The 24955-nt window shown below is 46.8% G+C and overlaps 2 long non-coding RNA genes across 2 annotated transcripts in view; one reads left to right on the plus strand and one right to left on the minus strand.

The window, feature by feature from the left end:
- LOC311436320 overlaps positions 1 to 24955 on the plus strand; it is a 262812-nt gene that overhangs the window by 11540 nt on the left and 226317 nt on the right. The window lies entirely within an intron of this gene.
- On the minus strand, positions 16460 to 17084 carry LOC311436479. The gene is made up of 2 exons (XR_014692888.1): positions 16971 to 17084; positions 16460 to 16843 (listed from the first exon to the last, which is right to left on the minus strand). It is a non-coding gene; the product is annotated as an uncharacterized lncRNA (long non-coding RNA).

Below are 24955 nucleotides of genomic sequence, written 5' to 3' on the forward strand. Positions count from 1 at the left end.
AGAAGGAGTGGCAACACATAGCCTGTGAGCAATCAAAAGGGACTTCAAGGATTTGTCAATTTGTCAAAACTCGACAAAACGCAACGGAAACCACAAAACACGACAAAAACACCCCAAAAGCGAACCGAATCAGAAGAAAAAATGTGATTTAACAACACAAAAAACCCTTAAACCTACCTGATGTTCTCCTAAATGTACAATCCACTCCCACCCACCAGAAAACCCAATGGAAACCCAAAAAAAAAACAAACGGAGACCTCAAAACACGTCAAAAACACCCCAAAAAAGAATGGGATAACCCACCAAAAGGAAAGAAAACCCCCAAAAAATAGATCCACCCCAAAAACAGCCTAAACCTACCTGAAGTTCTCCAAAACCCACAATTTACACTTTTCCACCACCATGACAACAGAAAACCCAACGAAACACAACAGAGACCCCAAAACATGTCAAAAACACCCCAAAAAAGAACGGGATCACCCCCAAAACTGGAAGAAAATTCCCCCCCCCAAAATTTACAATTTTCACCATGATGACCAACATGAACCAAACGAAAACCCAAAAGGAGACACCAAAACACGTCAAAAACACCCCAAAAAAGAAAGGGATCACCCATAAACTGGAAGAAAATCCCCAAAAAGCACAGATCCAATCCCAAAACCAGCCTAAACCTACCTGATGTTCTCCAAAACCCACAAATTTACCCTTTTCCACCATGATGACCATGGAAAACCCAACGAAACCCAATGGAGACAAAAAACATGTCAAAAAAAAAAAAAAAAAAAACAAAAAAGAACAGGATCTCCCCCAAAAACAGAAGAAAAACCCAAATGCCATAGATCCACCCCAAAAGTCCCCCTAAGCCTACCTGATGTTCTCCAAAACCCACAATTTACACTTTTTCACAATGATGACCAACGAGAACCCAACAAAACCCAACGGACAACCCCAAAACACGTCAAAAACACCCCAAAAAAGAACAGGATCACCCCAAAAAACAGAAGAAAACCCCAAATACCATGAATCCACCCCAAAAGTCCCCCTAAACCTACCTGAAGTTCTCGAAAACCCACAATTTACCCTTTTCCACCAAGATGCCAACAGAAAACCCAACGAAACCCAACGAAGAACCCAAAACACATCAGAAACACCCCAAAAATGAATTCGATCACCCCAAAACTGGAACAAAATCCCCCAAAACCATAGATCCACCCCCAAAACACCCTAAATCTACCTGATGTTCTCCAAAACCCACAATTTACACTTTTCCACCATGATGACCACGGAAAACCCAACGAAACCCAACGGAGACCACAAAACACGTCAAAAACACGCCGAAAACCAACTGGATCACTAGAAAAAACAGAAGAAAACCCCAAATACCATGAATCTGCCCCAAAAGTCCTCATAAACCTACCTGATGTTCTCCAAAACCCACAATTTACACTTTTCCACCATGATGACCACGGAAAACCCAATGAAACCCAACGGAGAACCCAAAACACGTCAAAAACACCCCAAAAGCAAACCGGATCAGAAGAAAATACGTGATTTAACCCCAAGAAAACCCTTAAACCTACCTGATCTTCTCCAAATCCCAAAATCCACTCCCACCCACCATAAAACCCATTAGGAACTCAACAAAACGCAACGGAAACCCCAAAACACGTCAAAAACACCCCAAAAAAGAACTGGATCAGAAGAAAAAAAAAACGAAACTATGCATTTCCCTCCCAAATCACCCTAAACTCACCTGATCTTCTTCAAAACCCACAATCCACTCCCATTTAGCTTAACGACCAACGAGAACCCAACAAAACCCAACGGAGACCCCAAAAACGTCAAAAACACCCCAAAAAAGAACTGGTTCAACCCCAACAACGAAACAAAACCCCAAAAGCCATAGATCCACACCAAAAATCCCCCTAAACCAACCTGAAGTTCTCCAAAACCCACAATTTACACTTTTCCACATTGATGACCATGGAAAACCCAACGAAACCCAACGGAGACCACAAAACACGTCAAAAAAAAAAAAAAAAAAAAAAAAAAAAAAAAAAAAAAGAAAGGGATCACCCCCAAAATTGGAAGAAAATCCTTCAAAATCATAGATCCACCCCAAAACCACCCTAAACCTACCTGATGATCTCCAAAACCCACAATTTACAATTTTCCACCACCATGACCATGGAAAACCCAACGAAACCCAACGGAGACCCCAAAAGAAGTCAAAAACACCCAAAACAAGAACGGGATAAACCCTAAAAACGAAAGAAAACCCCAAAAGCCATAGATCCACACCAAAAGTCCCCCTAAACCTACCGATGTTCTCCAAAAGCCACAATTTACACTTTTTCACCAGGATGACCAACATGAACCAAACGAAAACCCAAAACGAGACACCAAAACACGTCAAAAACACCCCAAAAATAAAGGGATCACCCATAAACTGGAAGAAAATCCCCAAAAAGCACGGATCCAATCCCAAAACCACCCTAAACCTACCTGATGTTCTCCAAAACCCACAATTTACCATTTTCCACCACGATGACCAACGAGTACACAACAAAACCCAACGGAGACCCCCAAACACCTCAAAAACTTCCCAAAAAAGAACGGGACCACCCCAAGAAACAGAAGAAAACACCAAAAAACATGACTCTGCCCCAAAAGTCCCCCTAAACCTACCTGATGTTCTCCAAAAGCCACAATTTACACTTTTTCGCCATGATGACCAACAAGAACCCAACTAAAACCCAACGGAGACCCCAAAAGACGTCATAAACACCCCAAAAAAGAACAGGATCACCCAAAAAAAAAAACAGAAGAAAAGACCAAATACCATGAATCCACCCCAAAATTCCCCTAAACCTACCTGAAGTTCTCCAAAACCCACAATTTACAATTTTCCACCACCATGACCACATAAAACCCAAGGAATACCAACGGAGACCCCAAAACACGTCAAAAACACCCCAAAAAAGAACGGGATCACCCCCAAAAACAAAAGAAAATCCCCCAAAACCATAGATCCAATCCCAAAACCAACCTAAACCTACCTGATGTTCTCCAAAACCAACAATTTACCCTTTTCCACCATGATGACCACGGAAAACGCAACGAAACCCAATGGAGACCCCAAAACACGTCAAAAACACCCCCAAAATGAATTGGATCACCCCCCCCAAAAAAAAAAAAAAAAAAAAAAAAAAACAGAAGAAAACCCCATATATCATGAATCCACCCCAAAAGTCCCCCTAAACCTACCTGATGTTCTCCAAAACCCACAATTTACACTTTTCCACCATGATGACAACGGAAAACCCAACGAAACCCAACGAAGAACCCAAAACACGTCAGAAACACCCCCAAAATGAATTCGATCACCCCAAAACTGGAACAAAATCCCCCAAAACCATAGATCCACCCCCAAAACACCCTAAATCTACCTGATGTTCTCCAAAACCCACAATTTACACTTTTCCACCATGATGACCACGGAAAACCCAACGAAACCCAACGGAGACCACAAAACACGTCAAAAACACGCCGAAAACCAACTGGATCACTAGAAAAAACAGAAGAAAACCCCAAATACCATGAATCTGCCCCAAAAGTCCTCATAAACCTACCTGATGTTCTCCAAAACCCACAATTTACACTTTTCCACCATGATGACCACGGAAAACCCAACGAAACCCAACGGAGAACCCAAAACACGTCAAAAACACCCCAAACAAGAACAGGATCACCCCCAAAACCAAAGAAAACCCCAAAAAGCATGGATCCAATCCCAAAACCACTCTAAACGTACCTGATGTTCTCCAAATCCAAATGTCCACTCCCAACCACCATAAAACCCATTAGGAACTCAACGAAACCCAACGGAAACCCCAAAACACGTCAAAAACACCCCAAAAAAGAACTGAATCAGAAGAAAAAACACCAAAAACTATGAATTTCCCCGCAAAACCACCCTAAACTCACCTGATCTTCTTCAAAACCCACAATCCACTCCCATTTCCCTTAAGGACCAACGAGAATCCAACTAAAACCCAACGGAGACCCCAAAACAAGTCAAAAACACCCCAAAAAAGAACGGGATCACCCCCAAAACTGGAAGAAAATTCCCCCCCAAAAAATTTACAATTTTCACCATGATGACCAACATGAACCAAACGAAAACCCAAAAGGAGACACCAAAACACGTCAAAAACACCCCAAAAAAGAAAGGGATCACCCATAAACTGGAAGAAAATCCCCAAAAAGCACAGATCCAATCCCAAAACCAGCCTAAACCTACCTGATGTTCTCCAAAACCCACAAATTTACCCTTTTCCACCATGATGACCATGGAAAACCCAACGAAACCCAATGGAGACAAAAAACATGTCAAAAAAAACAAAAAAAAAAAAAACAAAAAAAAAACAAAAAAGAACAGGATCTCCCCAAAAAAGAGAAGAAAACCCCAAATGCCATAGATCCACCCCAAAAGTCCCCCTAAACCTACCTGAAGTTCTCCAAAACCCACAATTTACCCTTTTCCACCAAGATGCCAACAGAAAACCCAACGAAACCCAACAGAGACATCAAAACATGTCAAAAACACCCCAAAAAAGAACGGGATAACCCCCAAAACTGGAAGAAAATCCCCAAAAAGCATGGATCCAATCCCAAAACCACCCTAAACCTACGTGATCTTCTCCAAATCCCAAAGTCCACTCCCAACCACCATAAAACCCATTAGGAACTCTACAAAACGCAACAGAAACCCCAAAACACCTCAAAAACACCCCAAAAGCAAACCGGATCAGAAGAAAATACGTGATTTAACCCCAAGAAAACCCTTAAACCTACCTGATCTTCTCCAAATCCCAAAATCCACTCCCACCCACCATAAAACCCATTAGGAACTCAACAAAACGCAACGGAAATCCCAAAACACGTCAAAAACACCCCAAAAAAGAACTGGATCAGAAGAATAAAAAAACCAAAACTATGCATTTCCCTCCCAAATCACCCTAAACTCACCTGATCTTCTTCAAAACCCACAATCCACTCCCATTTAGCTTAACGACCAACGAGAACCCAACAAAACCCAACGGAGACCCCAAAAACGTCAAAAACACCCCAAAAAAGAACTGGTTCAACCCCAACAACGAAAGAAAACCCCAAAAGCCATAGACCACACAAAAAATCCCCCTAAACCAACCTGAAGTTCTCCAAAACCCACAGTTTACACTTTTCCACATTGATGACCATGGAAAACCCAACGAAACCCAACGGAGACCACAAAACACGTCAAAAAAAAAAAAAAAAAAAAAAAAAAGAAAGGGATCACCCCCAAAATTGGAAGAAAATCCTTCAAAATCATAGATCCACCCCAAAACCACCCTAAACCTACCTGATGATCTCCAAAACCCACAATTTACAATTTTCCAACATGATGACCATGGAAAACCCAACGAAACCCAACGGAGACCCCAAAAGAAGTCAAAAACACCCAAAACAAGAACGGGATAAACCCTAAAAACGAAAGAAAACCCCAAAAGCCATAGATCCACACCAAAAGTCCCCCTAAACCTACCTGATGTTCTCCAAAAGCCACAATTTACACTTTTTCACCAGGATGACCAACATGAACCAAACGAAAACCCAAAACGAGACACCAAAACACGTCAAAAACACCCCAAAAATAAAGGGATCACCCATAAACTGGAAGAAAATCCCCAAAAAGCACGGATCCAATCCCAAAACCACCCTAAACCTACCTGATGTTCTCCAAAACCCACAATTTACCATTTTCCACCACGATGACCAACGAGTACACAACAAAACCCAACGGAGACCCCCAAACACCTCAAAAACTTCCCAAAAAAGAACGGGACCACCCCAAGAAACAGAAGAAAACACCAAAAAACATGACTCTGCCCCAAAAGTCCCCGTAAACCTACCTGATGTTCTCCAAAAGCCACAATTTACACTTTTTCACCATGATGACCAACAAGAACCCAACTAAAACCCAACGGAGACCCCAAAACATGTCATAAACACCCCAAAAAAGAACAGGATCACCCAAAAAAAAAAAGAAGAAAAGCCCAAATACAATGAATCCACCCCAAAATTCCCCTAAACCTACCTGAAGTTCTCCAAAACCCACAATTTACAATTTTCCACCACCATGACCACGGAAAACCCAAGGAATACCAACGGAGACCCCAAAACACGTCAAAAACACCCCAAAAAAGAAAGGGATCACCCCCAAAAACGAAAGAAAATCCCCCAAAACCATAGGTCCAATCCCAAAACCAACCTAAACCTACCTGATGTTCTCCAAAACCAGCAATTTACCCTTTTCCACCATGATGACCACGGAAAACGCAACGAAACCCAATGGAGACCCCAAAACACGTCAAAAACACCCCCAAAATGAATTGGATCACCCCCCCCCCCAAAAAAAAAAAAAAAAAACAGAAGAAAACCCCATATATCATGAATCCACCCCAAAAGTCCCCCTAAACCTACCTGATGTTCTCCAAAACCCACAATTTACACTTTTCCACCATGATGACAACGGAAAACCCAACGAAACCCAACGAAGAACCGAAAACACGTCAGAAACACCCCAAAAATGAATTCGATCACCCCAAAACTGGAACAAAATCCCCCAAAACCATAGATCCACCCCAAAAAACACCCTAAATCTACCTGATGTTCTCCAAAACCCACAATTTACACTTTTTCACCATGATGACAACGGAAAACCCAACGAAACCCAACGGAGACCACAAAACACGTCAAAAACACGCCGAAAACCAACTGGATCACCAGAAAAAAACAGAAGAAAACCCTAAAAACCATGAATCTGCCCCAAAAGTCCTCATAAACCTACCTGATGTTCTCCAAAACCAACAATTTACACTTTTCCACCATGATGACCACGGAAAACCCAACGAAACCCAACGGAGAACCCAAAACACGTCAAAAACACCCCAAACAAGAACAGGATCACCCCCAAAACCAAAGAAAACCCCAAAAAGCACGGATCCAATCCCAAAACCACTCTAAACGTACCTGATGTTCTCCAAATCCAAATGTCCACTCCCAACCACCATAAAACCCATTAGGAACTCAACGAAACCCAACGGAAACCCCAAAACAAGTCAAAAACACCCCAAACAAGAACAGGATAACCCCTAAAAAAGAAAGAAAACCCCAAAAAAAACATAGATCCACCCCAAAACCACCCTAAACCTACCTGATGTTCTCCAAATCCCAAAGTCCACTCCCAACAAACTTAAAACACATTAGGAAATCAACGAAACGCAACGGAAACCCCAAAACACGTCAAAAACACCACAAAAAAAAGCGGGATCACCCCCAAAACCGAAAGAAAACCCTAAAAGCCGTTGATCCACCCCAAAAGTCCCCCTAAACTTACCTGATGTTCTCCAATACCCACAATTTACCCGTTTTCACCATGATGAACAACAAGAACCCAACAAAAACCAACGGAGACCCCAAAACACGTCAAAAACACCCCAAAAAAGAACTGAATCAGAAGAAAAAACACCAAAAACTATGAATTTCCCCACAAAACCACCCTAAACTCACCTGATCTTCTTCAAAACCCACAATCCACTCCCATTTCCTTTAAGGACCAACGAGAATCCAACTAAAACCCAACGGAGACCCCAAAACAAGTCAAAAACACCCCAAACAAGAACGGAATCACCCCCAAAACTGGAAGAAAATCCCCAAAAAACATAGATCCACCCCAAAACGACACTAAACGTACCTGATGTTCTCCAAAACACGCAATTTACACTTTTCCAACATGATGAAAAACAAGAACCCAACAAAACCCAACGGAGACCCCAAAACATGTCAAAAACACCCCAAAAATGAATTGGATAACCCCCCCCAAAAAAAACAGAAGAAAACCCCAAATACCATGAATCCACCCCAAAAGTCCCCCTAAACCTACCTGAAGTTCTCCAAAACCCACAATTTACAATTTTCCACCACCATGACCACGGAAAACCCAAGGAATACCAACGGAGACCCCAAAACATGTCAAAAACACGCCGAAAAAGAACGGGACCACCCCAAAAACAGAAGATAACGCTAAAAAAAAACAGAAGACTTCCCCCAAAACCATAGATACACCACGCAAAAAAAAATAAAAACACCTGATATTCTCCAAAACCCAGAATTTACACTTTTCCAACATGATGACCAACAAGAACCCAACAAAACCTAACGGAGACCCAAAAACACATCAAAAACACCCCAAAAAAGAACGGGATCACCCCAAAAAAACAGAAAAAAAAAAACAAATACCATGAATCCACCCCAAAAGTCCCCCTAAACCTACCTGATGTTCTCCAAAACCCACAATTTACACTTTTCCACAATGATGACCACGGAAAACCCAATGAAACCCAACGGAGAACCCAAAACACGTCAAAAACATGCCGAAAAACAACTGGATCACTAGAAAAAAACAGAAGAAAACCCTAAAAACCTTGAATCTGCCCCAAAAGTCCTCATAAACCTACCTGATGTTCTCCAAAACCCACAATTTACACTTTTCCACCATGATGACCACGGAAAACCCAACGAAACCCAACGGTTTTAAGAAAATTAAGCAAAAGAATTTTCATAGTGTCTAGGCAAGCATTATGCAGTTCCTTACTTCAGCAGGGAGCTTTCGCAACTCCCGCTCCTCAAACAGAACTCCTTGTTTTTATATTACAAAAGACAATGAACAAACATTTATGGTGTATTACCCTAAGTTTTTGGGTTAGGGTTTTTTGCGTCTTAATGTTTTGGGGTTAGGGTTTGGAGCGCCCTAAGTTTTTGGGCTAGGGCTTTGAGCATTCCTAACGTTTTGGGTTGGGTTTGGGTTTTGAGCATCCTAAGATTTTGGGTTGGGGGTTTTAGGCATAGGTCTTCAGGGGTTTAGTGTGGTAAATAGTTTGGGTTAGGTCTGTAGGGGTTTCGAGGTTTTTTGGATGTTAGGGCTTGAGGCTTTTTTTGTAAGGGCGGTGAGGGTTCCAGTGAGTGCTGGTAAATGCAGTTCTCGAGCACTCGGCCTGTGATTGGCCATGCTGGCTGTGCGGGGAATGCTGGTAGGTGTAGTTTTCCGGCACTGTGAGGCCATGTTGTGTGCCCAGAGCATGCCGGGAGATGTAGTTCTCGGGACTCCGGACTTCCGGGAGGCCATGTTGAATGCCCAGAGCATACCGGGAGATGTAGTTCTCGGGAACTAGGGTTAGGGGCTAGGGCTGGGGCTAGAGTTAGGGTTTCGGGTGAGGGTTGGGGTTGGGGGTTATTGTTAGGGTTAGTGGTTTAGGGTTAGGTTTAGAGGGTTATGGTTAGGGATAGGTTAGGGTTAGGTTTATAGGGTTAGGGTGAGGGTTAGATGTTAGGGGTTAGGGGTTAGGGACTGTGGTTAGGCTTAGGGTAAGGGTTAGGGTGAGGGTATTAGGGTTAGGGTTTGGGTTCAGATTAGGGTAAGGGTTAGGGCAAAGGTAAGGGTTAGGGTAAGGCTAAGGGTAAGGCTGAGGGTGAGGATAAGGTTTAGGGAAAGGGTTAGGTTTAGGGTAAGGGTTGGGGTAAGGGTTAGGGTAAGGGTAAGAGTTAAGGTAAAGGATAGAGTAATGGTAAGTATAAGGGTAGGGTAAGGATTAGGGTTAGGTTTAGGGTAAGGGTAGGGTAAGGATTAGGGTAAGGGTAAGGATTAGGGTTAGGTTTAGGGTAAGAATAAAGGTAAGCTAATGGTTAGGATAAGGGTAAGGGTTAGGGTAAAGGTTTTCATTTGTTAAAGCTGAAACGCAGTATGCAATCTTGACGTCACAGCCAGAGCTGCCTATGGCAAGGTGAAAGAGGAAAAGATGGAGCAGATGTTCTACTCCTAGTTTTTTCTTTATACGTAAATAAAAGTTTGAGCTAATTGCAGTTGGAAGAGTTCCAATTACTTGCTTGGTCATAATGTCTTTTAATATTGAAAGCTGCAGCAAAAGCATGGGGATTTTTGCTTCTAGAAACACCCTAGTTCTCTTGTCTGCACTATGCATGCTTTTGAGCTAAAACTGATTAAAAAATAAAAAGAAAAATCACACACACACACAAAAAAAAAAAAAAAAAAAAAAAACCACCACAGCTGCTGCTGCTGCTCTCTTCCTACTTCCTTGTGCTTTGCCCCTACCCTTCCCAGGTGATTGGGTTTGGGTGCTAGTCGGGGCCAAATGGTATGTAGGATCTAGTAGGATCTGTTAGAATAATGTAGTACTTGGTGCCTTTATTGCATGCAGTTCTTTATCAGGTGAGTAACTGTTGCGAGTAACTGAAGTCAATGTTACTTGGTGTGTTTGCTATGCAGTGCCTGTGCGGACTATTGCACGAGACACAGCTTTCTGACATCTGGCCCAGCAACTACTAAATAAGGGGAGGGGAGAAGCTGAAGAACGACCAAAGGACAAAGCCTGGGAGGAAGACTACGAGCCTTCAGTACGAGCGGCCCCCAGAGGGACCACCGGAGACTGATAACGCCTGCACCAGTGGGAGGGTTTGGATTCTGGGAACTAATTAGAATAACCCTGCCTTTTGTAGAAGTAGTAATGAATATGTATTAGCCTAGCAGCATAAAAACCAGCCGCCTGATGTAACTTGTGTGCGTCTTGGTGGAGCAGAGACTCCTGGCGCACCCAGCGCTGCTTGCTTACCTCTATTCCTTTAATAAATCATAAACATTAATTGTAAGCCTATTTGGGACTCGGTCATTTATTACAAGTGGGACCTCCCGATGGGTGGAAGCTGTCGGGATAGCTCGGGATGCTGAGGCGTGGTGCTGCAAGGAGGTTGGTGGCCGGTGGCGCCCTGGGGCAGGCCAAATTGGGAGGGGGCGAGGCGGCGGGTGGTCGGTGGCTTCTGTGGAAAAGGCGCTTGTATGGGGGGGCTGCGCATTCAGGGGAACCTTGACAGGCTGCAGATAGGGGCAGGCAGGAACCTTTTGAAGTTCAGGAGAGGGAAATGCCAAGCCCTACCCCTAGGGAGAAACACCTCTGTTTACCAGCACTGGCTAGCTCGATACTGAATAAGCATTTCTTCATGGAAGGGGTGCTTTGATATTAGAACAGGCTGCCCGGGGGAAGTGGTAAGAGACCCGATCCTTAAAAGTATTGAAGAGACATGTGGACATAGCCCGGGAGTCCGGCCTCCGGCAGGGCGGGAGCTGGCTCTTCCGAGCCCCTGTGCTCCGGTCTTGTGCGACGCGTTTGCAAGCCGGGTGCCGGGTCCGACATCGGACGGTTCGGGGACGGCGATTCCGGGGCCGTCGGCTAGCGGGGGCCGGCTATGTCGTGTCCCGGGGATCCGACTTCAGGGGGCGTGGGGGCCGGCCGTGCAGTGAAGCGGGGGCCTGGCGTCCGCCGGCTTCCCAGAGAGCGGGCTTTCGGTCCCGTGCGGTTCGGTGGCCGGCCGTCCCGAAACCCTGGGCACCGGTCTTGTGCTAGACTCAGCGGGCTCCGGGGCCGAACTCGGCTTCTCGGGGCCGGCGGTCGCGGTGTCCAGGTGTCCCGCCTCGGGCGGCGCGGGGCCGGCTGTCCCTAGCAGCTGGGCTCCCAAGAGCTTCTGGGCTCCCAAGCGTCGCCCAAGACCGGATCCCAGAGAATCGGGACGGCCGGCCGCACCGCTGCGACTAGCACAAGCGTCTCCCGACAACGGAGCCCAGGAGCTTGCGAGGGTCAGATTCCGCGCCCCGGGATAGAGAAACGGGGAGCGCGGGTCGGCCGGCCGCAGCTTCGCACGGGACCGAACCCCCTGTCTCCGGCACGGCCAGACCCCGAGCCGGCAGACAGCAGCCTCCCGCTTCACGGCACAGTCGGCCCCCAACCCGCCCGAGTTCTGATCGCCGGGACACGGGACAGCCGGCCGCGCCGCCCGAGGCCGGACACCTGGAGCCCGGGACCGCCGTCCCTGACAAAGCCAAAGTCGGACCCGGACCCCGCTGCGGCTAGCACACGCGTCGCCCAGGACCGCAGCCTACGACCTCGGGACGGTCGCATCCCGCGCCTCCGGCAGGAGCTACCCGGGAGGGCAGGACGGCCTGCCGCAGCTCCGCAAGAGACCGAACCTGCTGGATTCCGGGACGGCCAGAGCCCGAGCCGGTGGGCAGCAGCCTCCCGCTTCACGGCTCGGCAGGCACCCACGTCGCCCGACTTCGGACCCACGGGACAGCCGGCACCCGCGCCGCCGGAGGCCGGACACACGGGCCTCGGCATCGCCGTCCCCGAACCGCACGAAGTCACACACGGTCTCCGGTGCGTCCAGCACACGCATCGCAAAGACCGGAGCCCAGATTATAGGATCAGCCAGCCCCGCGCCGCCCGAGGTCGGACCGGGAACCCGGTGCGCTTGGCACATGCGTCGCCCAAGAACGGCACCCAGGGCCGCGGGATGGTCGTGCGTCACGCAGCCCGAGTTCGGACCCCCGGAACACAGGACAACTGGCACCCGCGCCACCGGAGGACAGAATCCCGTGCCCCGGGATTGTGTTGTATTTTCTCCCCCTCCCTCTTTGACGAGAGGGGGAGTGAGGGAGCGCTTGTGGTGGAGCTCGGCTGCCCACCTGAGTAATACTACCTCTGTCCTTTTTGGCCCCCAACGTGGGGCTCGAGGGTTGAGATAACAGTAGTACTGATTGAAGTATTTACAACTAACATATTGGTTGTCATAATGCTCGGTTTTCTGGTAATACTTTTCTGTGTGGATATGTTGTATGTAGCCCACTCTGTTTTCTTTTTTCCTTTACATCCGATCGGAGAAAATGTTGAAGTCTGTGCTTGTTTTTTTAACATGTTGTGCTGTAACATACTGGCCTTCAGTTTGGTTTGGTATTCAAGCCCGGCATTGTTATCCTCCTGGTCTCCTGGAGATTATATTATTGACAATATTAAGAATTACAGTGCCTTCTTTTTTGCCCCCAGCAGTCAATCAGTGAATAATATCGGGTGTGGTGTCTTCTACTTTTCTCCCTGTGGGCTAATTACAGCAGCCTTTCAGTATCTTGGATACCCCGGTGAGATCTTATCCTCCTCTTACTAGGTGTAGTGTTTGTCTTCTTCCCCAAGGCAAAGCAGTTTATTAAGAATATTATCCAAGGACCTGTCCCCAGACAAAGTTGTGGGTGGCAAGGTGTGTGGGGGGATTTGGGCAGGTACCTATCACGGTTTTCTCCTCCAATGGTTCTAAATTTCACCCCTGAACAAGTACAAAATCCAAGAAAGTTGGTAGAATGTTTGAAAGATGTATGCCCTGACCCTGGCAATACTAGAGAACTCCTCTAGCTGGCTGCACTCTGCTGGGGTCTGGCTTACGCCTATCAGATGTCAATTAACATTGCCCAGCACCCTCAAGGGGATAGGGAGGTTCTTGAATTTGATGATGAGACAGCACACACTGTGACCACCCCAGATGACCGACCACCTTTGGTATCAGTCGCCCCTGTAGTAAAGACGAAACAGTGGAAACGGAGATCAGGTCGTTTAATAAGGGAAGGAGCGCCTCCTATGGATGAGGGAGAAGAGGAAAAGGCAAGCGGCTCTAAAGCAGCGTTATCACGGCAACATCACGAAGAAGAGACTGAAATCATAGATGAATCAGAAACTACTCGGTCTCTATCCTTGAGTGAGCTGCGAGAAATACGAAAAGCCTTCAGTCGCCGTCCAGGTGAGCACATCCTCACTTGGCTGCTTCGACGCTGGGATAGTGGGGCCAATACCCAACAGCTAGAAGGCAACGAAGCCAAGCAGCTGGGATCCCACAAGCCTCTGGGAAGATTGAGAGGTACAATGGACTGTTAAAAACTATGCTGCGAGCACTGGGTGCTGCGACATGGAAACATTAGGATATAAACCTACCAGAGGCCACTTGCTTAGTTAACAACAGGGGGTCTGAAAGCCGTGCTGGTCCTGCTGAAACAAAACCCCTACACACTGTGGGAGAAGCTAAAGTCACTGTAGTGCATGTGGAGAAGTGGATGGGGAAGGCGGTGTGGGTTGCCCCTGCCATGGGAAAAGGCAAACCCACTCGTGGGATTGTCTTTGCCCAAGGTCCAGGGTATACCTGGTGGGTGATGCAGAAAGATGGGGATATCAAGTGTGTACCTCAAGGAGATTTAACACTGGGAGAAAATTAATCTGTCATCCAAGTTATGTGTTGTAGGAGGACACTGCAGAACCAATGAAAGGTCAACTTTGCAAGGAACCAGGCAAGTGCAACAGTGATGTGAGCTAAGCTGGTGCTGGTGTCAAGAAAACCAACTTCGCCTGCCCTGAGTGACCACTTTGACAGATGATGGTGAAACCATCAACAGTTTTTTATGAGCATTTTGGGAAAATACCTATAGAATAAAGAGAAGTACAGACATAAAAATGCTTCAATGGACAGAAAACTATGGTGATGAGACCATCTATATACTAAACTGTACCTGATTGTGACACAAAAGTTATGGAATAAGGGGTGGAAGTTGTGTTGGGTCTGTCTGAGCTGGAGTCACCGTTTCCCTGCAGCAGCCCGCACAGTGCTGTACTCTGCACTCGTAGCTGGAACAACACTGAAATCACTCCAGTGTTGTGCCTATTGCTGCATAGTGCTGGCACAGCATCAGGACTCTTTCCAAGTCCCTAAGAGCCAGGCACGAGTGCCGGCTGTCCCGTGTTCCGGGGGTCCGAACTCGGGATGCGTGACGCACGACCATCCCGCGGCTCTGGGCGCCGTTCTTGGGCGACGCATGTGCCAAGCGCACCGGGTTCCCGGTCCTTCCTCGGGCGGCGCGGGGCTGGCTGATCCTATAATCTGGGCTCCGGTCTTTGCGATGCGTGTGCTGGACGCACCGGAGACCGTGTGTGACTTCGTGCGGTTCGGGGACGGCGATGCCGAGGCCCGTGTGTCCGGCCTCCGGCGGCGCGGGTGCCTGCTGTCCCGTGGGTCCGAAGTCGGGCGACGTGGGTGCCTGCCGAGCCGTGAAGCGGGAGGCTGCTGCCCACCGGCTCGGGCTCTGGCCGTCCCGGAATCCAGCAGGTTCGGTCTCTTGCGGAGCTGCGGCAGGCCGTCCTGCCCTCCCGGGTAGCTCCTGCCGGAGGCGCGGGATGCGACCGTCCCGAGGTCGTAGGCTGCGGTCCTGGGCGACGCGTGTGCTAGCCGCAGCGGGGTCCGGGTCCGACTTTGGCTTTGTCAGGGACGGCGGTCCCGGGCTCCAGGTGTCCGGCCTCGGGCGGCGCGGCCGGCTGTCCCGTGTCCCGGCGATCAGAACTCGGGCGGGTTGGGGGCCGACTGTGCCGTGAAGCGGGAGGCTGCTGTCTGCCGGCTCGGGGTCTGGCCGTGCCGGAGACAGGGGGTTCGGTCCCGTGCGAAGCTGCGGCCGGCCGACCCGCGCTCCCCGTTTCTCTATCCCGGGGCGCGGAATCTGACCCTCGCAAGCTCCTGGGCTCCGTTGTCGGGAGACGCTTGTGCTAGTCGCAGCGGTGCGGCCGGCCGTCCCGATTCTCTGGGATCCGGTCTTGGGCGACGCTTGGGAGCCCAGAAGCTCTTGGGAGCCCAGCTGCTAGGGACAGCCGGCCCCGCGCCGCCCGAGGCGGGACACCTGGACACCGCGACCGCCGGCCCCGAGAAGCCGAGTTCGGCCCCGGAGCCCGCGGAGTCTAGCACAAGACCGGTGCCCAGGGTTTCGGGACGGCCGGCCACCGAACCGCACGGGACCGAAAGCCCGCTCTCTGGGAAGCCGGCGGACGCCAGCCCCCCGCTTCACTGCACGGCCGGCCCCCACGCCCCCTGAAGTCGGATCCCCGGGACACGACATAGCCGGCCCCCGCTAGCCGACGGCCCCGGAATCGCCGTCCCCGAACCGTCCGATGTCGGACCCGGCACCCGGTGCTGCTTGCAAACGCGTCGCACAAGACCGGAGCACAGGGGCTCGGAAGAGCCAGCTCCCGCCCTGCCGGAGGCCGGACTCCCGGGCTATGTCCACATGTCTCTTCAATACTTTTAAGGATCGGGTCTCTTACCACTTCCCCGGGCAGCCTGTTCTAATAGCAAAGCACCCCTTCCATGAAGAAATGCTTATTCAGTATCGAGCTAGCCAGTGCTGGTAAACAGAGGTGTTTCTCCCTAGGGGTAGGGCTTGGCATTTCCCTCTCCTGAACTTCAAAAGGTTCCTGCCTGCCCCTATCTGCAGCCTGTCAAGGTTCCTCTGAATGCGCAGCCCCCCCATACAAGCGCCTTTTCCACAGAAGCCACCGACCACCCGCCGCCTCGCCCCCTCCCAATTCGGCCTGCCCCAGGGCACCACCGGCCACCAACCTCCTTGCAGCACCACGCCTCAGCATCCCGAGCTATCCCGACAGCTTCCACCCATCGGGAGGTCCCACTTGTAATAAATGACCGAGTCCCAAATAGGCTTACAATTAATGTTTATGATTTATTAAAGGAATAGAGGTAAGCAAGCAGCGCTGGGTGCGCCAGGAGTCTCTGCTCCACCAAGACGCACACAAGTTACATCAGGCGGCTGGTTTTTATGCTGCTAGGCTAATACATATTCATTACTACTTCTACAAAAGGCAGGGTTATTCTAATTAGTTCCCAGAATCCAAACCCTCCCACTGGTGCAGGCGTTATCAGTCTCCGGTGGTCCCTCTGGGGGCCGCTCGTACTGAAGGCTCGTAGTCTTCCTCCCAGGCTTTGTCCTTTGGTCGTTCTTCAGCTTCTCCCCTCCCCTTATTTAGTAGTTGCTGGGCCAGATGTCAGAAAGCTGTGTCTCGTGCAATAGTCCGCACAGGCACTGCATAGCAAACACACCAAGTAACATTGACTTCAGTTACTCGCAACAGTTACTCACCTGATAAAGAACTGCATGCAATAAAGGCACCAAGTACTACATTATTCTAACAGATCCTACTAGCTGTTACCTCAAAAAGATGTGCGTACCCCTCACTACTTGGAAAAGCATCAGTCCATAAACTCTCATCCACCTGAAGAAGCCTGCAACTGACCGAAGGAAAAACAAACACCCCAAAGAGCAGCCCAAGCAGAATGAGCTCTCTGAGGGGATGCCTGGGACTCACATACCATTTGGCCCCGACTAGCACCCAAATCCAATCACCTGGGAAGGGAAGGGGCAAAGCACAAGGAAGTAGGAAGAGAGCAGCAGCAGCAGCTGTGGTGTTTGTTTTTTTTTTTTTTTTTGTGTGTGTGTGTGTGTGTGATTTTTCTTTTTATTTTTTAATCAGTTTTAGCTCAAAAGCATGCATAGTGCAGACAAGAGAACTAGGGTGTTTCTAGAAGCAAAAATCCCCATGCTTTTGCTGCAGCTTTCAATATTAAAAGACATTATGACCAAGCAAGTAATTGGAACTCTTCCAACTGCAATTAGCTCAAACTTTTATTTACGTATAAAGAAAAAACTAGGAGTAGAACATCTGCTCCATCTTTTCCTCTTTCACCTTGCCATAGGCAGCTCTGGCTGTGACGTCAAGATTGCATACTGCGTTTCAGCTTTAACAAATGAAAACCTTTACCCTAACCCTTACCCTTATCCTAACCATTAGCTTACCCTTATTCTTACCCCAAACCTAACCCTAATCCTTACCCTTACCCTAATCCTTACCCTAAACCTAACCCTTTCCCTAAACCTTATCCTCACCCTAAGCCTTACCCTTAGCCTTACCCTAACGCTTACCTTTGCCCTAACCCTTACCCTAAGCCTAACCACAGTCCCAACCCCTAACCCCTAACCCTTACCCTAACCCTCTAAACCTACCCCTAACCTATCCCTAACCATAACCCTCTAAGCCTAACCCTAAACCACTAACCCTAACAATAACCCCCAACCCCAACCCTCACCCGAAACCCTAACTCTACGCCAAACCTTGCCCCTAACCCTAGTTCCCGAGAACTACATCTCCCGGTATGCTCTGGGCATTCAACATGGCCTCCCGGAAGTCCCGAATCCGAAAACTACATTTCCCGGCATACTCTGGGTACGCAACATGGCCTCCCGGAAGTCCGGAGTCCCGAGAACTACATCTCCCGGCATGCTCTGGGCACACAACATGGCCTCCCACTGCCGGAAAACTACACCTACCAGCATTCCCCGCACAGCCAGCATGGCCAATCACAGGCCGAGTGCTCGAGAACTGCATTTACCAGCACTCACTGGAACCCTCACTGCCCTTACAAAAAAAGCCTCAAGCCCTAACATCCAAAAAAACCTCGAAACCCCTACAGACCTAACCCAAACTATTTACCACACTAAACCCCTGAAGACCTATGCCTAAAACCCCCAACCCAAAATCTTAGGATGCTCAAAACCCAAACCCAACCCAAAACGTTAGGAATGCTCAAAGCCCTAGCCCAAAAACTTAGGGTAATACACCATAAATGTTTGCTCATTGTCTTTTGTATTATAAAAACAAGGAGTTCTGTTTGAGGAGCGGGAGTTGCGAAAGCTCCCTGCTGAAGTAAGGAGCTGCATAATGCTTGCCTAGACACTATGAAAATTCTTTTGCTTAATTTTCTTAAAACCGTTGGGTTTCGTTGGGTTTTCCGTGGTCATCATGGTGGAAAAGTGTAAATTGTGGCTTTTGGAGAACATCAGGTAGGTTTAGGGGGACTTTTGGGGTGGATTCATGATATATGGGGTTTTCTTCTGTTTTTTTTTTTTTTTTTTTTTTTTTTGGGGGAGGGGTGATCCAATTCATTTTGGGGGTGTTTTTGACGTGTTTTGGGGTCTCCATTGGGTTTCGTTGCGTTTTCCGTGGTCATCATGGTGGAAAAGGGTAAATTGTTGGTTTTGGAGAACATCAGGTAGGTTTAGGTTGGTTTTGGGATTGGATCTATGGTTTTGGGGGATTTTCTTTTGTTTTTGGGGGTGATCCCGTTCTTTTTTGGGGTGTTTTTGACGTGTTTTGGGGTCTCCGTTGGTATTCCTTGGGTTTTATGTGGTCATGGTGGTGGAAAATTGTAAATTGTGGGTTTTGGAGAACTTCAGGTAGGTTTAGGGGAATTTTGGGGTGGATTCATGGTATTTGGTCTTTTCTTCTGTTTTTTTTTGGGTGATCCTGTTCTTTTTTGGGGTGTTTATGACGTGTTTTGGGGTCTCCGTTGGGTTTTAGTTGGGTTCTTGTTGGTCATCATGGTGAAAAAGTGTAAATTGTGGCTTTTGGAGAACATCAGGTAGGTTTAGGGGGACTTTTGGGGCAGAGTCATGTTTTTTGGTGTTTTCTTCTGTTTCTTGGGGTGGTCCCGTTCTTTTTTGGGAAGTTTTTGAGGTGTTTGGGGGTCTCCGTTGGGTTTTGTTGTGTACTCGTTGGTCATCGTGGTGGAAAATGGTAAATTGTGGGTTTTGGAGAACATCAGGTAGGTTTAGGGTGGTTTTGGGATTGGATCCGTGCTTTTTGGGGATTTTCTTCCAGTTTATGGGTGATCCCTTTATTTTTGGGGTGTTTTTGACGTGTTTTGGTGTCTCGTTTTGGGTTTTCGTTTGGTTCATGTTGGTCATCCTGGTGAAAAAGTGTAAATTGTGGCTTTTGGAGAACATCAGGTAGGTTTAGGGGGACTTTTGGTGTGGATCTATGGCTTTTGGGGTTTTCTTTCGTTTTTAGGGTTTATCCCGTTCTTGTTTTGGGTGTTTTTGACTTCTTTTGGGGTCTCCGTTGGGTTTCGTTGGGTTTTCCATGGTCATCATGTTGGAAAATTGTAAATTGTGGGTTTTGGAGATCATCAGGTAGGTTTAGGGTGGTTTTGGGGTGGATCTATGATTTTGAAGGATTTTCTTCCAATTTTGGGGGTGATCCCTTTCTTTTTTTTTTTTTTTTTTTTTTTTTTTTTTTTTTTTTTTTTTTTTTTTTTGACGTGGTTTGTGGTCTCCGTTGGGTTTCGTTGGGTTTTCCATGGTCATCAATGTGGAAAAGTGTAAATTGTGGGTTTTGGAGAACTTCAGGTTGGTTTAGGGGGATTTTTGGTGTGGATCTATGGCTTTTGGGGTTTTCTTTCGTTGTTGGGGTTGAACCAGTTCTTTTTTGGGGTGTTTTTGACGTTTTTGGGGTCTCCGTTGGGTTTTGTTGGGTTCTCGTTGGTCGTTAAGCTAAATGGGAGTGGATTGTGGGTTTTGAAGAAGATCAGGTGAGTTTAGGGTGATTTGGGAGGGAAATGCATAGTTTTGTTTTTTTTTTTCTTCTGATCCAGTTCTTTTTTGGGGTGTTTTTGATGTGTTTTGGGGTCTCCGTTGGTTTTTGTTGGGTTCTTGTTGTTCATCATGGTGAAAACGGGTAAATTGTGGGTATTGGAGAACATCAGGTAGGTTTAGGGGGACTTTTGGGGTGGATCAACGGCTTTTAGGGTTTTCTTCCAGTTTTGGGGGTGATCCCGCTTTTTTTTGTGGTGTTTTTGATGTGTTTTGGGGTTTCCGTTGTGTTTTGTTGATTTCCTAATGTGTTTTAAGTTTGTTGGGAGTGGACTTTGGGATTTGGAGAACATCAGGTAGGTTTAGTGTGGTTTTGGGGTGGATCTATGTTTTTTTGGGGTTTTCTTTCTTTTTTAGGGGTTATCCAGTTCTCGTTTGGGGTGTTTTTGACTTGTTTTGGGGTCTCCGTTGGGTTTTAGTTGGTCCTTAAGGGAAATGGGAGTGGATTGTGGGTTTTGAAGAAGATCAGGTGAGTTTAGGGTGGTTTTGCGGGGAAATTCATAGTTTTTGGTGTTTTTTCTTCTGATTCAGTTCTTTTTTGGGGTGTTTTTGACGTGTTTTGGGGTTTCCGTTGGGTTTCGTTGAGTTCCTAATGGGTTTTATGGTGGTTGGGAGTGGACATTTGGATTTGGAGAACATCAGGTACGTTTAGAGTGGTTTTGGGATTGGATCCGTGCTTTTTGGGGTTTTCTTTGGTTTTGGGGGTGATCCTGTTCTTGTTTGGGGTGTTTTTGACGTGTTTTGGGTTCTCCGTTGGGTTTCGTTGTGTTTTCCGTGGTCATCATGGTGGAAAAGTGTAAATTGTGGGTTTTGGAGAACATCAGGTAGGTTTATGAGGACTTTTGGGGCAGATTCATGGTTTTTAGGGTTTTCTTCTGTTTTTTCTAGTGATCCAGTTGGTTTTCGGCGTGTTTTTGACGTGTTTTGTGGTCTCCGTTGGGTTTCGTTGGGTTTTCCGTGGTCATCATGGTGGAAAAGTGTAAATTGTGGGTTTTGGAGAACATCAGGTAGATTTAGGGTGTTTTGGGGGTGGATCTATGGTTTTGGGGGATTTTGTTCCAGTTTTGGGGTGATCGAATTCATTTTGGGGGTGTTTTTGACGTGTTTTGGGGTCTCCATTGGGTTTCGTTGCGTTTTCCGTGGTCATCATGGTGGAAAAGGGTAAATTGTTGGTTTTGGAGAACATCAGGTAGGTTTAGGGTGGTTTTGGGATTGGATCCGTGCTTTTTGGGGATTTTCTTCCAGTTTATGGGTGATCCCTTTATTTTTGGGGTGTTTTTGACGTGTTTTGGTGTCTCGTTTTGGGTTTTCGTTTGGTTCATGTTGGTCATCCTGGTGAAAAAGTGTAAATTGTGGGTTTTGGAGAACATCAGGTAGGTTTAGGGGGACTTTTGGTGTGGATCTATGGCTTTTGGGGTTTTCTTTCGTTTTTAGGGTTTATCCCGTTCTTGTTTTGGGTGTTTTTGACTTCTTTTGGGGTCTCCGTTGGGTTTCGTTGGGTTTTCCATGGTCATCATGTTGGAAAATTGTAAATTGTGGGTTTTGGAGATCATCAGGTAGGTTTAGGGTGGTTTTGGGGTGGATCTATGATTTTGAAGGATTTTCTTCCAATTTTGGGGGTGATCCCTTTCTTTTTTTTTTTTTTTTTTTTTTTTTTTTTTTTTTGACGTGTTTTGTGGTCTCCGTTGGGTTTCGTTGGGTTTTCCATGGTCATCAATGTGGAAAAGTGTAAATTGTGGGTTTTGGAGAACTTCAGGTTGGTTTAGGGGGATTTTTGGTGTGGATCTATGGCTTTTGGGGTTTTCTTTCGTTGTTGGGGTTGAACCAGTTCTTTTTTGGGGTGTTTTTGACGTTTTTGGGGTCTCCGTTGGGTTTTGTTGGGTTCTCGTTGGTCGTTAAGCTAAATGGGAGTGGATTGTGGGTTTTGAAGAAGATCAGGTGAGTTTAGGGTGGTTTTGCGGGGAAATTCATAGTTTTTGGTGTTTTTTCTTCTGATTCAGTTCTTTTTTGGGGTGTTTTTGACGTGTTTTGGGGTTTCCGTTGGGTTTCGTTGAGTTCCTAATGGGTTTTATGGTGGTTGGGAGTGGACATTTGGATTTGGAGAACATCAGGTACGTTTAGAGTGGTTTTGGGATTGGATCCGTGCTTTTTGGGGTTTTCTTTGGTTTTGGGGGTGATCCTGTTCTTGTTTGGGGTGTTTTTGACGTGTTTTGGGTTCTCCGTTGGGTTTCGTTGTGTTTTCCGTGGTCATCATGGTGGAAAAGTGTAAATTGTGGGTTTTGGAGAACATCAGGTAGGTTTATGAGGACTTTTGGGGCAGATTCATGGTTTTTAGGGTTTTCTTCTGTTTTTTCTAGTGATCCAGTTGGTTTTCGGCGTGTTTTTGACGTGTTTTGTGGTCTCCGTTGGGTTTCGTTGGGTTTTCCGTGGTCATCAATGTGGAAAAGTGTAAATTGTGGGTTTTGGAGAACTTCAGGTTGGTTTAGGGGGATTTTTGGTGTGGATCTATGGCTTTTGGGGTTTTCTTTCGTTGTTGGGGTTGAACCAGTTCTTTTTTGGGGTGTTTTTGACGTTTTTGGGGTCTCCGTTGGGTTTTGTTGGGTTCTCGTTGGTCGTTAAGCTAAATGGGAGTGGATTGTGGGTTTTGAAGAAGATCAGGTGAGTTTAGGGTGGTTTTGCGGGGAAATTCATAGTTTTTGGTGTTTTTTCTTCTGATTCAGTTCTTTTTTGGGGTGTTTTTGACGTGTTTTGGGGTTTCCGTTGGGTTTCGTTGAGTTCCTAATGGGTTTTATGGTGGTTGGGAGTGGACATTTGGATTTGGAGAACATCAGGTACGTTTAGAGTGGTTTTGGGATTGGATCCGTGCTTTTTGGGGTTTTCTTTGGTTTTGGGGGTGATCCTGTTCTTGTTTGGGGTGTTTTTGACGTGTTTTGGGTTCTCCGTTGGGTTTCGTTGTGTTTTCCGTGGTCATCATGGTGGAAAAGTGTAAATTGTTGGTTTTGGAGAACATCAGGTAGGTTTAGGTTGGTTTTGGGATTGGATCTATGGTTTTGGGGGATTTTCTTTTGTTTTTGGGGGTGATCCCGTTCTTTTTTGGGGTGTTTTTGACGTGTTTTGGGGTCTCCGTTGGTATTCCTTGGGTTTTATGTGGTCATGGTGGTGGAAAATTGTAAATTGTGGGTTTTGGAGAACTTCAGGTAGGTTTAGGGGAATTTTGGGGTGGATTCATGGTATTTGGTCTTTTCTTCTGTTTTTTTTTGGGTGATCCTGTTCTTTTTTGGGGTGTTTATGACGTGTTTTGGGGTCTCCGTTGGGTTTTAGTTGGGTTCTTGTTGGTCATCATGGTGAAAAAGTGTAAATTGTGGCTTTTGGAGAACATCAGGTAGGTTTAGGGGGACTTTTGGGGCAGAGTCATGTTTTTTGGTGTTTTCTTCTGTTTCTTGGGGTGGTCCCGTTCTTTTTTGGGAAGTTTTTGAGGTGTTTGGGGGTCTCCGTTGGGTTTTGTTGTGTACTCGTTGGTCATCGTGGTGGAAAATGGTAAATTGTGGGTTTTGGAGAACATCAGGTAGGTTTAGGGTGGTTTTGGGATTGGATCCGTGCTTTTTGGGGATTTTCTTCCAGTTTATGGGTGATCCCTTTATTTTTGGGGTGTTTTTGACGTGTTTTGGTGTCTCGTTTTGGGTTTTCGTTTGGTTCATGTTGGTCATCCTGGTGAAAAAGTGTAAATTGTGGCTTTTGGAGAACATCAGGTAGGTTTAGGGGGACTTTTGGTGTGGATCTATGGCTTTTGGGGTTTTCTTTCGTTTTTAGGGTTTATCCCGTTCTTGTTTTGGGTGTTTTTGACTTCTTTTGGGGTCTCCGTTGGGTTTCGTTGGGTTTTCCATGGTCATCATGTTGGAAAATTGTAAATTGTGGGTTTTGGAGATCATCAGGTAGGTTTAGGGTGGTTTTGGGGTGGATCTATGATTTTGAAGGATTTTCTTCCAATTTTGGGGGTGATCCCTTTCTTTTTTTTTTTTTTTTTTTTTTTTTTTTTTTTTTTTGACGTGTTTTGTGGTCTCCGTTGGGTTTCGTTGGGTTTTCCATGGTCATCAATGTGGAAAAGTGTAAATTGTGGGTTTTGGAGAACTTCAGGTTGGTTTAGGGGGATTTTTGGTGTGGATCTATGGCTTTTGGGGTTTTCTTTCGTTGTTGGGGTTGAACCAGTTCTTTTTTGGGGTGTTTTTGACGTTTTTGGGGTCTCCGTTGGGTTTTGTTGGGTTCTCGTTGGTCGTTAAGCTAAATGGGAGTGGATTGTGGGTTTTGAAGAAGATCAGGTGAGTTTAGGGTGATTTGGGAGGGAAATGCATAGTTTTGTTTTTTTTTTTCTTCTGATCCAGTTCTTTTTTGGGGTGTTTTTGATGTGTTTTGGGGTCTCCGTTGGTTTTTGTTGGGTTCTTGTTGTTCATCATGGTGAAAACGGGTAAATTGTGGGTATTGGAGAACATCAGGTAGGTTTAGGGGGACTTTTGGGGTGGATCAACGGCTTTTAGGGTTTTCTTCCAGTTTTGGGGGTGATCCCGCTTTTTTTTGTGGTGTTTTTGATGTGTTTTGGGGTTTCCGTTGTGTTTTGTTGATTTCCTAATGTGTTTTAAGTTTGTTGGGAGTGGACTTTGGGATTTGGAGAACATCAGGTAGGTTTAGTGTGGTTTTGGGGTGGATCTATGTTTT

The sequence above is a fragment of the Aythya ferina genome (genome assembly GCF_964211825.1).
Source record: "Aythya ferina genome assembly, chromosome: 4".
Classification (NCBI taxonomy): domain Eukaryota; kingdom Metazoa; phylum Chordata; class Aves; order Anseriformes; family Anatidae; genus Aythya; species Aythya ferina.